Source organism: Falco naumanni, chromosome 1 (assembly GCF_017639655.2).
Source record: "Falco naumanni isolate bFalNau1 chromosome 1, bFalNau1.pat, whole genome shotgun sequence".
NCBI lineage: Eukaryota > Metazoa > Chordata > Aves > Falconiformes > Falconidae > Falco > Falco naumanni.
The window spans coordinates 3,726,375-3,744,248 of NC_054054.1; positions in this window are offsets into that span (position 1 = coordinate 3,726,375).

Here is a 17,874-nt window from a genome sequence, read left to right on the forward strand (position 1 = left end):
GAAGAACACACTGCCTCTGACCTCATACTTTGCAATGTACCTTAACAGCTTATTATTGCTATTGCATGGCAGCAATAGTTCATTTTATAGTTACTTTGAAAGAGCCATTCCTCTAGTGCTGAAAAATAATCTAAGACTAATGCACAGTCTCTCCAGAAGACTGCTGTTAAACTGTCTATAACCAAGTGTCCGAACACTGCACAAAGCCGTTTCATTTGCTTAACAGCAACTCGCTAGCAATTAATATGCCTGACATAACAGCACACTACAAGGCCCATAAAATCTGTAGCAGTAGGGGAGTGAAATGATTATAACATTTATTTTTTTTTTCTTTTTTCAATAATACCAGACTACAGTTTGGGCACTGTAATCTTTTCAAAGCAAGAAGCTGAGCTGCTTCTGAACAGCTGTTGTTTACTGAAGCAGTAATTAGCAATGAACCAGTCAAAATACCTTCTACCTTCCACAGCAGCTCAGCGGTCACTTACACCCTGTGCCCAGAAGCAGAGGCTCAGCTTCGCGTGTAGCGGTACCTACTAGAAAACCCACTTAACTAACTTTAAGAAAGGAAATATTTAAAATGGCAGCATCATTATGCATACAAGTAATCCCACCGAACTCGCTGAGCGCTGGGAGGCACAGACTTCAGCTTGTAACAGATGTCCCCATCACGGTGGTTTTCAGCCGGTGGGGGACAGGACATGCTGCAGAGTAGGTGCAGTCCTGCTGGATGGGCTCTACTGGCTGCAGGCAAGGCCAGCTGCACCCCACTCCTGGAACTGAAACCTCTGGGGAAGCGCGTGTGCAAAGGCCTGCAAGTCTCCTGTCTTACAAGGCTTTTGAGCTTACTTTGACAGAACAGCGGAACGGCAGCAAGAGAAAGGAAGAGGGCTGCAGAAGACAACGGGGCAGAGAGGCAGCCGTGGACCATGTTGAAGATGGACCTCCTGATTCTACATCTGGATGAAAGCTAAAGGTGTCTGTGTTCTTCCATGGGGAAAATCACTGACGAGAGAAAGCAAGACGTCCCAAAATAGCCGTTTGGTTATTGATTAGGGCATGCTGGAATCTGAGCCTGAGTGTTACGTGTTTTCAGCTCACATGCTAAGCACCTGCTTACTGGCAGGAGCGGTATACGGATTCATCCCTGAGAGTGAATGAAAACAGAGGCATACAGCTGTACACATCCCAGGTAAGGCTCAGAAATCAGGGTGTCAACCAAGGCTGCAGCTAAACCATTCTCATGGCCTGCTGCCGTGCAAAGGGAGAGCTGAATGCTTTTCTCCCATCTCCTTCCAGCCAAGGCCTTCCATTGTTGGTGCCAGCACTTACGTACATCTGGTCCTGTTGTGAGTTACTCCGAGGACCTAAATGCCTTCCTCCCCCGAGATTCATTGTCCGTGGATCTCAGCTCCCTGGTACGCCTTCAGGCAGCATGAGACAAGCCTGACTGGATCCACGTGACAGGATAGGAACAAGCAGCCAGGCTCGGTGTGAAGGGGAGACAGGGGCAGGATCTCTCTGACCAGAGTCAGTTCAAGCATCTGTCCTGTAACAGTTTCAGTCACCTGCTCCCTCTCTGGCCCAATAAATATTGAATTACTTAGTCAAACACAAAAGAAGAACTAACTCAAGATTGAGAAAGCCATGCCTCATACTAGCAGTAGCATCCTGGTGCTCTCCCCATCTGGACTATTAGAAATGGAAGTTTAAGTCTCCAGGTTTTAAGTCTCCAGGCCAGCAGAGCCTTGGAAGCAGTCCCCAAGGACCCAGGAAGGGCTGCCGGCTGCACCAGGGTGAGAAGGATGCTCTGCAGACAGGTGTCTGCCCTGCTCCAGTGATTCCTCCTCCTGCGTGAGAAGACTTACCTGCCAAAACCGATAGGTACATTTTCACTAACAGCTGTCAAATCAGGGGCTTCTGACTAGAGACAATAAAAACACTTTGACAGAAAATTCCTGACCAGCACTACACAGTAAGCCAGAAACTGACTTATGTCATGGCACCGGTAGTGCCTCAGAGCTCCCTTTTCTGGCTAGTCAAGCTGTCCTTTTGAGATGGAGCTCAGAGAGACACGGGGGTCTGGGACAGTCAGTTATGAGCTGGAGTTTCAGTTCAATGAATTAAAATAAACTTTTTTTTTTTCTTACACTAAAAAAGTATAATTTTTTTGTTGGAATTATATTTTTTCATGTTATTGAGGAATTATAGCTATCACTTCCGTCACTGGAAATCCAACTAGAGTCACTGAGCTAGTCAGACAAAAAAGGCAGGAGACCAGTACAGACCAGACAACAGACCAGTACAGTTTCACTGGATCGAGCTCAGCAAAGTAAGGAATGGCAAACGGTGAGCATGATTTTAAGTGAGGTCTTCCAGATTTAGATGATAGGAACCTAACTGTCCTTTCAGCGATCTCTACCACCCTGGTGCTGCAACTGCAGAAGTTCAGTCATCTTTAAATAAACATGGTGATATTTCTGTAAATGTAAATAAAATCAAGTCACAGCATGCCATATCTTTCAGGTCTATTAACACGTACCTCCTGCAGTGCTGTGAGGCACAAGGCCAAACGAGTTCAACAACCCAAGAAACAGAATAGTGCCCTCGGAGCGGCTGGCCTGGGGTGTTATTAAACAGAAACCTGCAATACCTGGAAGCAGAAGGGGTTTGCGCTTCCTTGTTCCTGTCAGCACGTGCATAAAAGTAAAGAAGCACCATTTGTTTTCCAGAGCTCTATTTTATTTTCCCAGTCAGGCAAGAGACATTCCACCAAAATGTTAGGGATGTGACGCTAGCTGACGAAGGGAGATGCGGAGCTTGACGACCCACAGTTAGGAAAGGCTGGCGAGCCTGGATCCTGCAGCCCACACATTGTGCCTTAGCCCACCAGAACCTGCAGCCGAAGGAGCTCAGATGAAAGCTTATCTATACACAGACGGTGCGAGTTCTAACAGTACCGTACGAATTCAGGTGATACAAGCCCCATCAGAAGGTTCACACAAGTTTAGCTGCTGTGATTAATGGGATTTATATAACCTTTGGTCAAAACTGTTCCTTTGCCAAAACATTGGTACTGTACAAAACTTGTAAGACCAGTTAGGATACGACAAGCCTTCCGCTGAAATTCCTGGATCGTGTTGCAGGGTCAGGAGTTAAAAAACAAACGAACAACTGCATATGATATTAAAAACTTCCCGTTACTTTTCAGTTAACATGAGCAGTAAGTACAGTGGTTAGCGGTCAGGTATAGCCCAGCTCAGTACTTCCCCACCCTGCAACAAGTGTGCTTGAGCAATGTGCAGTGTGAGTATCTTTTTAGCAGGGAGGAAGGGCAGAAGCTGTAGAGAGGATGGCCCAAACGGCGTAACCTTGGCTTTGTACTGTCTTCCAGACCCGAAACCTCTTCTTCTGGGGAGCTGGAGGAGGTAGAAAGACACCCAGCTTTGCTCCCCCAGGCACTGATGTTAAGAATCACTCTGGGCAGGGAGCAGTTTCTCTGCACCACATTGCAGGCTTGGGACCTCAAAAGACCTTGCCCTGCGAATCTGCTTCAGGGACTTGCCTGGCAAGAGCAAAAATCCTGACTCAAGCTCACGCTGTGGCATACGTACCAAGCCTACGTCACGGCACAGGGTCTGCGTCCCAGAAGGTGGGACAGCGCCGGTGACACACACAGCCTAAACAGGGTGGAGCAGGATCAGGTCCTGAATAGGAGAGGGGCAGGAAAGTGGAAAACAAATAAAAGGAAAGGAGATAATAGCTAAAGAAGAGAACATTGATTAAACGGAATGCCAGTAGCAGGTAAGGGAGCAGGAAGACATTCTCTGTACCTTAGTGTAGCACAGGAGAGGAAATGTCACAAGGGTTGGAGCAGGGCAGAAGGGTCAAGGCCCCAGTCTTGCAGTCACACACCCTACAGGACCTCCTCTCCATCTGCCCCTCAGGCACGGTCTTCCCTCCCTAGTATGTCTGCACAAGTTTAAAGAATTGACACAGGCTGAACAGCAGGGATCTCTCAGATGTACGGGGCTGCCCCTCCGTCTAATCAGGGTTACAAACTTCTGCTTGTCATTCCCAAGCCACTCCGAGCCTCTGTGGGAGTGCACAGGGGCAGGGCTCTTTTTCCCATCCCCAAGACCCCAAGTTTTTCCCTCAAGTGCTTTGCAAATGCCTGAGAAGACGTACGCACCACATGCTCACAGCAGCAGCAAACAAATCTTGTTAATGGTTTCTTGATCATCTGCATGCCCGGAGAGAGCACTTATTACTTCCTCGGGCTGAGAAGCACCATCTAAGAGCTTTCTTCACGTTTATTTTAGGACATATTCTCTCGCCACTCTGCTAGGGAAAGCCAAGGTGAAACTGTTCACTCTTCCCCCCTCCCAAACTTCTGATTCAGGCTGTACTAACTCTGGAGCGCTATCTGTCTAGGGCATCACCCTAGCCAGAAGTGGGAAGTTTCCTAGGGTGAAATTATACAATTACTGGCCCACCGCTGAGCACACCAGCTAGGCAAGCCGGCCTCAGAACCGGCAGCAAGAGGCTCACAAGAGAGCCTACGCACCTTCCAAGGCCACAGGTCTCATAATATTCCACACCGTAGGGGAGAGGAGGAGGCGAGAATAACAGAGGTTCTTAATAGAACTTCGTTCTTTTGAAACATCATTTTTTTGAAGTGCTCGTAGCATCGTACGAAAGAAGCTGAGCTTTATCCCCATTTCACAGAGAGATGATAAGAGTTGCATGCAACAGCAGGCCAAGAGCAGAGTCAAGAAACAGACCCCAGGTCTCCCAGTTTCTACAGGTCTAATGGTGGGAACAAGCTGCCATCACAGGAATCTTCTCATAATGAAAGTTCCTCCACAAAGGCACTGTCATTTTAGCACTAATTTTAAAAACATTTCCAGCAGCAGTGCTGGAAGACTTCAGTGCTGATGTAATTCTCAGGGAAATGAGATTTGAAACAAGATCCACAGTTCCCTGTAAAAGCGTCAAACGTTAGCTTGTATTACAGCTGCCTTTCAGCAGGCATTCAAGCCAGTTTCCAAACACCAGTTTAGAAGCTTTTCATACTGGGGCATGTCCCAAGACATTCGGCAGAGACTCCTAGGAAGGTCTGCACTTGTGCGAGATCCTCTAGAGAAAAGGGAGATCTTCAAAGGGATAACAGGGATCTCCTTCTGATTACAAGCCTGGCTTAGTATGCTGCTTGAGCACCGCCGGGTGCAGCCTGCACAGCACCTTCTGATCAGCAGCCTGTTGAGCATTCAGAAGAAATATTTTTCTTGTCCTCTCATTTTGTATGACATTCAGGGTTTTAAATGGTTTTGACTGAAATACAAGTACCCTGCAGTCAGCAGAGACAGCCTTGGACTGACTCTGTTCAGAAACAGTCACTCTACACCCTCTGTGCCAAGGGTACAAGGAGCCACAGCAAAGAGCCTCTGGTTTTTCACTAGGCATTGGTTGTTGGATGGCCAGGTTAGCTACCAGCAGCTTCCAGAGCTTAGAGCAAGTACTTGGGAAAGCCCAAGTCAAATTTTATTGTCAGTGTTGACTACACTGCAGTGTTTTACAACTCTCCCATTCCGTGCTGCACCGAATGCTGTGCCACTATAGCGGGAGCCAAGGCTCCTAACATTTATGAACAGCGAGCGGAAAATCGACTCAAGCCACATTGTAAAAGAAGTGACCTATGCTTCCGTATTTTAAGCATCGGATGCGATTTCCTTATGAGCTACTACCAATGTCTTCGTGTCCTCTGAGCAGCCTGCAGACTAGTCCTCTCTTGTTCTTCCACAAGAGAAGCTACGCTGGAGCGCCCCTTGCAAAGGGCACCTGTGTCATGCCCCACGGTTAGGGGGAGTCCAGCCAGCTCCCCACATCCTTGGCAACGCTGGCTTCCTGAGAGCTGGGGGCCTCTTAGCAGCCTGCCTGCATGTTCGCCAATAGTCTGTTAGGAGAGCAAACCTCAGCCGAAGCACAGAGGTTTGGTTTATTAGCACAGGTTTTTCTACCGCTTCTCTGGGGAGAAAAGAGGGATGTTTCTTCCCTGCAAATATAACTATTCAGCCTAAGTAGGTAAGAGAGCATAAAAGCTGCTGCCACTGCTTAAACAATAGCGATCGTATGAACGTGAGAAGCCAGGAGAGACATTTTGTATGCGGTGAAACTCAGGTAAGCTACAGAGCCTGACACCTAACGGGGGAAGGGCCAACGAAGGTCAAAAAAAAAAATTACACTGGAAACATCTGCACTAATTTTAAACTGGAAGCGTTGCCTGTTGCCAGTGGCCTTTGGTGTAGTTTTCACAGTATTCATATGGTAGCTATTCATTGCTGGGTAATTACATTGTTTTATTTTTCTATTTATTTATCAAATAAATCAAACTAATAAAAATCCAGCCCACGATTGCCATGGGAACACTCCAACAAGGACAGATGCAGTGAATAGCTGCAAGGAAAGAAAGCAAGCTTCAACTTTATTAAATTATACACAAGGCAATCAATACGACTTAACACGAACAGCCCTTGCAGGCTCTGCACTAACCGTCCAGAAGGTTCAACCAGTAACTTTAGAGCCTCTTGCAACACCAAACCTTAACAACCACCGTGCCAAGTTTCTGTAAGGGCACATGCTCCAGAACACAGTCTTTCTTGCCCTTCCTTTGCATTCTTCTAAAGGGAATCCCAGAAATCATATAGTCTGTGACACCCCATAGACACGCTAGGTAGTTTTTTCCCCCTTCCCTAAATCCAAGAGATCTGTGTTGAATCCTTGCTCTGGCAATCCCAGAATTTGCATTGAAAATTTAGGCCTAGTTAAAGTAATACATTACACAATTTCAAACCGTTTCTGAAAGCAGAAATCAAATGAGTTGCAAACAAATCTAAATTGCTGGTTAGCTTAACTTGGTCACTGTCTCTGCAAAGATGGATGACAAGACAGGAAAACAGAAAGCAGAGAGGAGAGGAGATTAAAGCGATAAAGGGCCTGCAAAGCTCATAGCAATTTTTCTCCTTAATTTCCTCATATTCAAGGTAATGCCACTGAGAGAAAGCCAACAAGAAGAATTATATGCGCTGCCCAGACTCTATTTATAAAAGGCAGCCTCATCATCCCCCATCCGCTGTGTTGCTGGCAGCGAGGGTTGTCTTTCTGGACACTGCAGGGAGAGAAGGTGCCAGGCATTTGATGAGGCCAGATCACAGCCTCCTTAAGTCCCCCAGCTGGGAGCCATCTGGCAGTAAGTCACTCTGTGCAGGTCATCCTTTCTATTGCGAAGTCTTCCCACCTGCCAGAGTGCTGTGATTATCCTCCCTGCTCACAGCCTCTTAAACTTGTCCCAGCAGTGCTGACAACCCCCACCAGCCCCGCTGCAGAGTTAGGAACAGGTCCCATCACCTTTCTGCACCGGGCATCTTGAAGCAATCCCAAGATCGCTTTTCTTTATTTCTAGTCATCTTCTGATGACAGTTTATCAGGAATCAGCTCTGTGATTAAACAATACCTACACTGCAAACTTTGCAGAATAAAATACAACGTTCCTTTGCTTTGCTCCCTCTACCCACGCTCTGTCTGCTTCTGGGATTATTCGTTATTCCATTTCCAGTACCAGCCAGCATCACCTCCAGACATACTGGCTAATATTTTTTCCTTATTTACTCTGCCTGTAAGAAATCTGCACGGTGCCGTTCCTTCCCTCGCCACTCCCTCACGCATACAGTTATCCACAGGCGCACTTAGATAAGCTTTGCTCAACTACAGGAACCGTGCCTGCTTTTATTAAGTGCAAATAATCTGCCACCTGTATTGCATGATTCCTATTGCACTTCGTGTTCTCAGTCACCGTTACACCACACACCAGTGACTGTCCGGCAAATTCTGCCACTGCTGCAATGGAAGGCAGGCTTGTGATTGTGGTGCACTGAAACACTCTTTTACTTAATGAACAAACACAACTCCAACCTGGAAGGGGCTGGTTTGACTTCTGTGATTCCTGCTTTGAGCTTTCTGAATGGAAGTGCATGCAGAGTGAAGCACTTGGAGTTACAGCTGTTGCTAGGATGTTATTTGTGTCTCATTTCCTCCTCCATGAAGTTATTTAAGTGAAGACTTAAGAGTAATATCATTATTGCCAACAAGATTGTGTTTATTCTCCATTGCAATGCACGAGCACAGTTACAGATAAATCAAGCACTGCCTGATTTACCTTTACCTTACTATTATGTTACCACAACGTCTTAATTCTCATCTCTTCTGACCAAATAGTTTTAGTTAAAGTAACGAGTCAATTGTTTCATTTCTGCTTAACCCTCTAAAGTATATTTCATCCTTGAGGCCATATTACCCATGAGTGGCATTTGTTAGCAAAACAGTTTTCCAGAGTTTTGGTTCACTTTTCCTTTTGTTGAACCTCATTACAGCCAGCCAGCTATCATCAACGAGGTATCATACTTCTGTAGCGAAGGATGTTTCTCATCTACGCATAGGGCTGTGATAAACATTTCCATATAAAATTGTTGTTTTCTAATTAGTATGTCAAGGTTGGTATCATTTGGATTGCTAAAGTCTGTCTTTAAAATAAGATATGAATATACATTTTATCACAAAATCAAGGTAAATAAAATGGTTTGTAGCAGCAAGTTGACGATTATGTGGCAAGGCATATGTTTTTAATACCAATTTAGCTCAAAACAGTGACTGACTCATGAGGAGGAGAGCCTGCACAAGGAACCTTAGGAGGGTGCTTACTTTCTCATTGCAGTATTTGGTTCCAGTGAGGACCGTCCAGTAGATCAGGATGCTTGCAAAGAGGCAATTCCTAGCAGAGCAGAGCCAAAAATATAAAGTACTGTTAAGGTGTTGTCAAATCTGAGAAAATGCTGCTATGGAACCTTACTTTACAGTGACTTCTAGCCTTTGCCCAGAACTCCAAGTCTGGACCCAGAAGTCCAAGCTCCGAAAAGCCTCAGACTCTGCAAGTTCACATATATGCCCAACAGACAGCTCAAGCCCATTTCCAAGCAGAGGCAAACTGAAAGGCATGCGGTGTGCTGGGGAGACAAACCACAGATGTTTATTGTGCTCTTGCGCCCTTAGCAATTGTTTTAATGGGTTGGAGCTCCTAGGAGACTATTTGACTTCTGCTCATGTCTATACTGTTCTCTTACAATGCTGACTGTGCAGAAGCCCGAAGCTGTCAACAATCTTCTTTCAGTGTTATTTCAAGGAAAGAAAAGTGAAGTGACATCTGATTTGTCGAGAGAGGATGAGGAGAGGGGGGTATTTTTAAAATATAAAGCAACAACACAAATCTGTATGGAATCGATAATATAATCGATATCTTCTGCCCTTTTGGAAAGCACAGCTTAGTCTGAAACACAGGTTTCCCCTCCTCTGTTGCAACAACTATCCATTAAAAAGACTAGTACTTACTTTGCCAAGACCGCATTGTCAGTAAGTGTTTTGAAGCTCTGCAATAATGATTATTGTGCAGTATTGCATTTTAATAATTCAAATAAACCATGGAACATTATGGTCTCTATGACTAAGTAAATACTGTGTTGCAATCCAGCCTTGAAAAGCATCCTCCATTTCAGTAGAATTGTCTCTTTGCAGAAAGCAGCATTTTGAAACAACCACCGCTCGATTTTACAAAGAGCAGTCCTGGCTGCTGCTGGTCTCCTCTGGCCTGCGCAGGGGGAAGAATCTGTGTTTGTGAAGATCATCATCATGCGAGAACAGCAGTTAAGTGATCTTTTGCCGTCTCTTGTAACCGTATCACCTGTGCAAGCAAGAAGATCCATCCATATGTGTTGGGCATTTAGCTCCCTTCTTTTATTCTTCAGTCATTAAAATAAAACTTGAAACTGGAACCTAGACAATGCCAAAAATTCAGGTGGGAGCGAGACCATGGCATTTCCTTTTGTTTTTTATAGCCCTACAGGACCCGGGTTTGAACACAGAGAACGTGAACTGCTGAAGTTACTGCAGTTCTTCCTACACCCAAAAACCGTGGCAGAGAAGGAAAGGACCATCCTTCCTCTTCAAGATGAAGCACAGATGGTGAGAGAGGCTTTGTAAAAAGCACTGTGAAGGGTGAGTGGATCAGGAAAAGAAAGACTCAAGGACAGTGGAGGTGAAGAAATGCTACAATTTCACAGGAACGAGTAGAGCTTTCCGGGAAAGAAAGGAAATAGACAAAATTAAAAGAGAAATTAAAGGGCACGATTGAAAAAAGAAGTGTGATTGCTCAAAGGCATTCATGTCAGGGGGAGAAGAGTTAGAAAATGTATTGCTTAGGCTAGAACGTGCGCTAGGGAAGGCTGTCCAAACGAGGATGTCAGCTGTGTAACAATACACCATGAGTATTGTTCAGCTGGACTGACATATGGCACACAAATTCCTGGATCTCCCTAGTCACTGGGAATGTTCCAGACTACTTAAAAGGCATGAGGATTTCACTTACTGTTTTGCCCTAAACACAACCTTTTGTGGCCACCGAGATTTAGATAGCAACAGAAGTCCAAATTCTCAGAAACTGATTGAAAAGGGGTTTTTTTTCTGGCTGAGGATATGAAGAGTTTTATTTTTTTCAGTTCTTACATGAATATGATAACACAGAGGCTCATTTCTGTATTCCTTTTCTTAAAAGTTTGTATATTTTTGTTTGACTATTCCATTACCAGAAGTCTGGCGAGGCTGTCTGCTCTATTTAGAGTGGAAGAGCAAAGACAAAGGACATTTTCTAATCTTCTAAATTCTGTAGCCCAAGGATCTCTCCACTGTTATGCACATGGTTTTCTACAACCCTCAAAAGATAAGGCTAGATTAGATGGAATATTATCAGAACTAGAATCACTAATGTATCACTAGAAAATGAAAGAAGAAGTTGCTGTCTATTAAAGTGCAACAAAACTACTAAACAGGAAATGAATTACTGGCTACAATAAATCAAAGCTTAATAAGGCTTTCAATCTATGTGGGTTTTTATTTATAGCAGAGGACTGAATAGGCTAATATTTCTCATTCAAATTTACATAAATAATGTTCTTTACCGTCTGCTAGGTCAAACAAAGCCCTGGTAGGTGCATACGCAATTCCCCTGGCTTCTGAGAAGTCAAAGTAACCATGCTTTTGAGGAATGTGTTGCTCTGACAAACAGCAGAGTCAAAAGTACTCTATGACAGGTAGAAAATTTGCATTTCCATTAGCAAGGCCTTTGTCAAATGAAATCCCTAAAGGCAATGAAGAATGTGTGTGGAAGGAAAATGCAGTGTATTAATTTACCACCATCCCCCCCAAAAAAACCCTTCACTGTATAGTTCAATAAAACATAAGTTCAGATAAAAGGCAGAAGGAAAAGATTTACATTCCAGGGGGCCATACAATAAAGGGATAGTGATTTATGCATGCTTTTGCTACAGGATAGTCCAGAAAAGAAATGCTTTTAGATAGCTTGGCTGGCTGGTAATTTATCAAGGACTCAATTCTTCTATCCTGTTCAAAATTAGCAGCTGCTCAAGTAATGCCATTAAGATTTACTGAGTTAGGGCACAGGAATCAAACTGAGTCTGCACCTGAGCCACTTTGCTTCTCTAGAAAATGTGCCTACATACTCAACTGCTTGCAAAAATGAGCCCAGTATTTACCTTTTTTAAAGTTTATCAAAATATGGATATACTTTAAAGGATATGCTTCATCCTTTTGCTCTGCGCCCCTTTTTTTTGTGAATGAAATTCTTACTAGACATTAACAGATCGTCAGCAGAATTACAGATGAAACAAGATACTGTTTAGCGTGAATTAAAATGTCAGAAATTTGTCCCAAGTTTAATTTGGCCAGCCTTCAAAACACATTAATATTATCACAACTAAGCCTGATCATGTCAGGATGTCTACATCCTGCATTAGTTCTTCATTTATATTCCAGATATTTATCATCAAGGGTCACTTTATCTTGAGACTGATGCAATTAAATTCACAGCTTTGGCATGAGGAATTCCCAAAGAACCACAACAATAATTTATTAGTTGATATTGGTTCCCCCCAATATTTTTGAGCATTTCAGGACAATACGCATCATAAAACCTAATTTAAAACCATACAATGTTTTCAAATACTACTATTTTATCAGCGTGTTCTTGCCCACCAGAGCCCATCCCACTGAGAGCCGACCCTTTCCTCAGTATTACCTTCCCTTCTGGCACCCCTGCCTTTATTCTGGTGCAGATGGCTGTGCAGCACGTTAGCTGAACTTGTTGCAGCCCTTACCAAAATTTACTTCAGCTTATCTGCATTATTGTATCTGGGCAATGTCAACAGTTTGCCTGGGCTTCTACATTCAGGTGTGGAAACAAGATCTACAGCTCCGAGGCGTTCAGGGAGAATACTTTTCCATCGGTGTGCGCGGTCGATAGCTTTAGGAATACCCTCATTCCCTTTACCAAGTCAGCGAATGAAAGACTTCACTTTCACCAAGAAGTCTCTTCAGAAACAGCTCAAATATTTACATGTTCCTTTTCATACAAAACACTCGCAGGAGGAATCTATTGATCACAGCTCAGACAAGACAATGACCAAGTAAAATTATAGCAATTCTTGGATAGGTATTATTCTAGTTTATTCCTCCTTCTGGCTACGGTCATGTTGTACCAACACATGCCCCTGCGTGATCTGTGGTGCTTGTCAACTATTTCATCAAAAGAAAACCTAAGAGCTGGACCCCAACCAAAACAGTCATGTTGGAGCAAAGGTTATGAGTTAACTGGGTTCAGAGGCATACGTCCGTATAATATCTTCCCCTTCAGTGGGATTTCTGCTCTCAAGTCATCTATGAACTTGCAAAAAAAAAAAAAAAAAAAAAAAAAAAAAAAAAAAAAAAAGTCTTTCCAGGAATAAATGAACAGCTTGTGTGACCATCACACACCCCCAAAAAAATTGTAACCCTACTACAGTGAAAGTGCATGTTCCGAGCTGCAAACAACATGTCCATGACAAAGCTATGTTTTTATCAAGCACTAAGAAATATCTCCCCAGATAGATTAAAGAACTGAGAGACCACACACACAGGGCACCATCCTATTTTCTATTTGTTCAGAAACAGGTGTAGATTGCTTTCATTACGCTTTTATATAACAGCGTGTTTTCTACAGGCTCTACTAAGTATTACGTTCTGGTTTGGGCTCTTTCTGCCTCTGCACTTATTTATTCCTGCCTCACTAACTTTATTGCTAGCAAAGTTTTTCAGCATTTCTTTCTTTTTTTCTCTCCCCATTTCATACAGCGATAAATATTATTCAATTCAACAAATGCATACAAATGGTTTCCATTAGAATTTTAATCTACTCTCAAAATGAAAGAAAAGCTTTGTATAAATCTTTTTAAATTACCAGAACATAAATTCAGACAGGGACATCTCCACCTAGGCTGAGCTGGGGAGTTCACAGCTTGCTGTCCTCATTCATAAATTAATTGAGGTCTCTAGCTGCTGTAAATGAACAGTGCATCCTGCAAAAGATCATATCTGTCAAGATTGCAGATTGGTTTCTATCAGAGTTTGCAAAAGTCAGAGCACACAGTGCTTTCATTATGTCTATGAGTATGGCTTCCCAACTGGAAAGAAATGTGTGTTTTGTTCTGTTGGGCCAAGATTTACAGAAAGCAATTTTCCTCCATGCTCCGGCTATGACAAACCTTCTGAAAAATGTCATTTCACGACTTCTTTCATTCAGTCACCTTTTTACTGACAAATATATATTCTTTCTGCTCCATGTGTACGCACCAACTGTGACATTTAATGGCCAAGGAAGGTTAATCACAGGTGAGTACATATCCCTCTTGGATATTGCAAGCCATACTGCAGTCACTGCCACTTCCCCATTGTAAAGCAAGCACGGCTTTAGCTGGCTCACGCAACTACCTGTTTTATATTACAAATTCATAAAATTTTTAAAAGGCTCCCTAAGATTCTGAGCACCAGCCAGCATATCCATGAATACCTCTTCGGTGTCTTAAATTACATGAAGGTTGTGACAGAGTGTGAAGAGAGAGAAGGTGGATATTACTGAGCCCTCGGTATCATTTTGTTTCTTCCCCTTCGGCTTTGCACTGTGAATCTGCAGGCGCCTGAGAGCCCGAGTAAAGAAAAGACGCAGCATCACATCCCAGAGTTTGGGAAGCGGAGGTGGTTTTGCTTTTGGTTTGTTTGGTTTTTAATCAGTGCCATATTTGACAACGGTGGCAGGGACCCTGGACACAGAAACACCTGTTCCTAAGAGTCTGGAACTTAGAAGGAGGGTAAGACTGACTAGAATAGCTCTTTACACAAGCGAGTAGCATCGTTACTATTATCATTTACAGGTAAGGGACTAAAACCCGAACAGTGCACATGCACGTGTTTCCTTCCTTGCCAGTGTCAGCTGGGTTAGACCTTCTTCTCATAATATGTCTCTTCCTTCTGTTTAAAAGACAAATAATCTGCATTCTTTAAAAGGTTATGTGCTAAAAGTTAACGTGCCTGTTAGTCTCTATATTAAAGGCTTCTGCCTTAGAGTAGTAGTGCCAACTAGTTATGGTCCGTGAAACAAAGGTGGCTGCCAGCCACAAGAGCCAAATAGGTACTGGAAATTCATTATTTACTTGGCCAGCTCAGCAGTCACTTTATTATCAAAGCAATTGGGGCAATTTAGCTGTTTTATTAAATACTTGGTAGTTCTGATCTGTATCACACAGGTGACATTTGGCATCCCCATGTCACGATGCTGCCTCTTCCCACCACAATCAGAAGCGCCACCCTGTCAAACTCTTCTCCAAGAAAAAATACTTGCAGGTGCAAACATCAACAGTTGTCCTGGTAGTCTAGTTTAGAAAACATTTAAAGTAAGTATTTAAAACATACAACTGCTCTGCGCTGGGCTCACGCAACAGGAGGGGAATTTCAGACTGGAAGTTTTGATTGCAACAAATGACAGACTCTTGAAGATGAGGATTCCCGTGGAAACCTCTGTTCACCATAGCAGAGACAAGTCAACATGGTGTGAAACAAAATCCCTTCTAAGCAAATACTCATGCCAATATTTTCTGTTATATCAGCCTGTGCTGACTAGCATATAGGTATGTACATCACTCCACTGAGCAGCAGCAGACAAAGAGAAAAAAAAAAAATAAAAAGAGGGGGAAAAAAAAAAAGAAAAAACCTCAAGTATCTGTTCTTTCAGAACAAATCAAACCACAGAGATTTTTGTTCGACAGCAGTTTGGTCCCCAAAGATGTGTTGTTGCTGTTACAGGTTGCAGTGATGCTATCAGAATACAATTCCTCCAAATATTTAATATTCCCCCTTTATTTTAACACACTGTCCTTGGTTACAATCTTTTGAACAGAGTAATTCCTCCCTGTACCTTCAAACGTTCGGAAGCACCGCAGTGACATTTTGGGCATCGTTTAAAAAGGTTACCCATTTCAAGTCTTCCCCTCATCCCCACGTTCCTAATCATTGTTACACCCTCTCGGAGTTAGGCGAAGCAGAAACGGGCCGGGACAGGACCCCAGCGCCCAGCAGCATGCAGGGCGCGCAGCAGAGCCATCCTGTGAGGAAGGATCACTTCGCTCTTCTCCATGACAGGCACATTCCAAAAGTCACCCTTGTCGTTTGAGCTACTGTACCCCATCTCAAACTCTTCTATCATGTACTCGTGCCTGACTCTTAACGCTACTTAACTACTTTTTCCAAAATTTCTCCCTCTCAGGGACCTTCTGTTTCAGATGACTTTTTCCCCAGATGCAGTAAATTTCTTTTCTCTCTCGCATCCTGATGGAGAACGGCAGAAGGGGAGTTAAGGAATCTTGCAATGGACCCAGTCTTGAAGGCAATTACCTGCGTGAGCCTGGAGCAAGGCTCAGTCAGCCCAACTCACTCCTCAGTCGCGCTGGGAAGCCTAACGCAGTTGGATGCGAAACCTTCCTCAGACACAACTGATGAGGGAAACTATCACACTTCAGAGATATTAGTCTCACTTACCACCTTGACTAGTAAATGTTTGACCTTGATTTGCCCAAAGTCTAAGACAGGAAAAAAATTTAAAAAAAGTCAATGAGACTTAACGACCTGTCCGCTTTTCCTACTAAGGATCAGCTGTGAAGATCCATACCCCAAGATTTACCTTCAGGTGACTAAGGTACACCCTAAATAGACCACACCAAAGTAATCTAGGGACAACAAACTGGTGATGCAGGATACAACCCAAACAGTAACTCCCTGCGTTTACAGGAGGACAGTCCTCGTAATACGCACTTAAATATTTACACATCAAATCAGGGGCAGGTACACTGGTTCGCAGCATACGATGCTGATCTCCCTTAGCGTATCTGGCTGAACGGACCATACGTGTATCTGGTTCGATTGCAGACGGTTCTGATGGTCCAGACAACTCCCCTAATGAAGGTCTTGCCAACCAAATGGATCGAAAGCCCATCAGCACTGACGACTAACATCCCTCCCCATCTTTGTTTTCAGCAGCAGTGTCACAGTACTTTTCCGTATCGGTAGCTGAAGATTTAATGACCGCAATACAGAGGTAATTAGTTATTTACAAGGCAACAGTTTTGCTCTATAAATTATGTTTGGTTTTTTTTTTATTATTCAGAGGTAGCTACTGTAAGTGACTATCACAATGCCGTTATTAAGGTCTTCTTAAGAAGCCTAAAAGAAGAGCTAGCTCACATAACCGGTGCACGGGGTTTTAACTTAGAAGCTTTCTTAGACGTGGCAGAGGAAGGGATGTGAGGATCTCTATTACCAACACAAAACAAAAGGGAGGAGTGGGGAGAAAGTGTTTTAAGATTTAGTTTTATTTGTTCATTACCCTGCTGTGATTTGATTGGTAATAAATTAAATTCATTTTCCCCGAGTCTGTTTTGCCCGTCACGGTAATTGCTGAATGATCCTGTCCTTACCTCAGCCCACACGTCTTCCGCTGTATTTTCTCTCCCCTGTCCGACTGAGGAGAGGGAGTAGGACAGCTTTAGTGGGTACCCAGGGTCAACCCATCACAGTGTCCAAAAAGCATTAGAGGGATTCTTTGTCAAGAAACTCTATTTCTTTAGGGCATTTCCCACTATTGCCATCTATCTGAGGTGTATAATAACCTCTACTTCACTGAAGCTTCCATCCGTAGTTTTCAGCAGAAATAAAAGTCAGGAAGCCAAATTTCGGAAATTAATCTGTGCCTTTGCCTGTGTGGAAACACAGACAGGAGCACCATCCCACTTCAGGAGCTTGCGTTCAAATGTGTTGGCAGCAGGACAGAAAGCAAGTGTTCACATCAGTGCAGGTAAATTCTAAAATTCAGAATAAAAGATGCTACAGAAAGAGCAGTCTTTTGCATCCTATACTGCTCTCATTTTAAAGCAGACAGAAAGACAGGATTTTTGTGCAGTATCGAGGGGGCAAGGAGAGAGAGCTTTCACGTGACACGGAAGGCTACACTAATCACCAGTGTCCAGCCTCTAGCAAGCAATTGATCTCTCTCTCAATCTAGCCTTTAAATGAAAGTTGCCTGCTCTTTCTGAAGTTATTGGATTGTATTCTGACAATAAAGTTAAATTACACAAGGAGTATCTAGAATATTTCATCACAAAATCAATGTGCATTACTTTAAATTTTGCTTTCTTCCTCATAGCTTGCATACGCACACTGATCTATGAAAGTTTGTGTTCAGTAAGAACACAATTTCAAAAAGCTACTGCTGCCTCAAGGAAAATCCTGAAATATATTCTAAGACAGAAATAATTCTATTTATCAATCATTTTTCTTCCTCACCTCTTTGCTATTTAGAATATTTGCATGAAAATGGGATCTTTATTTCCC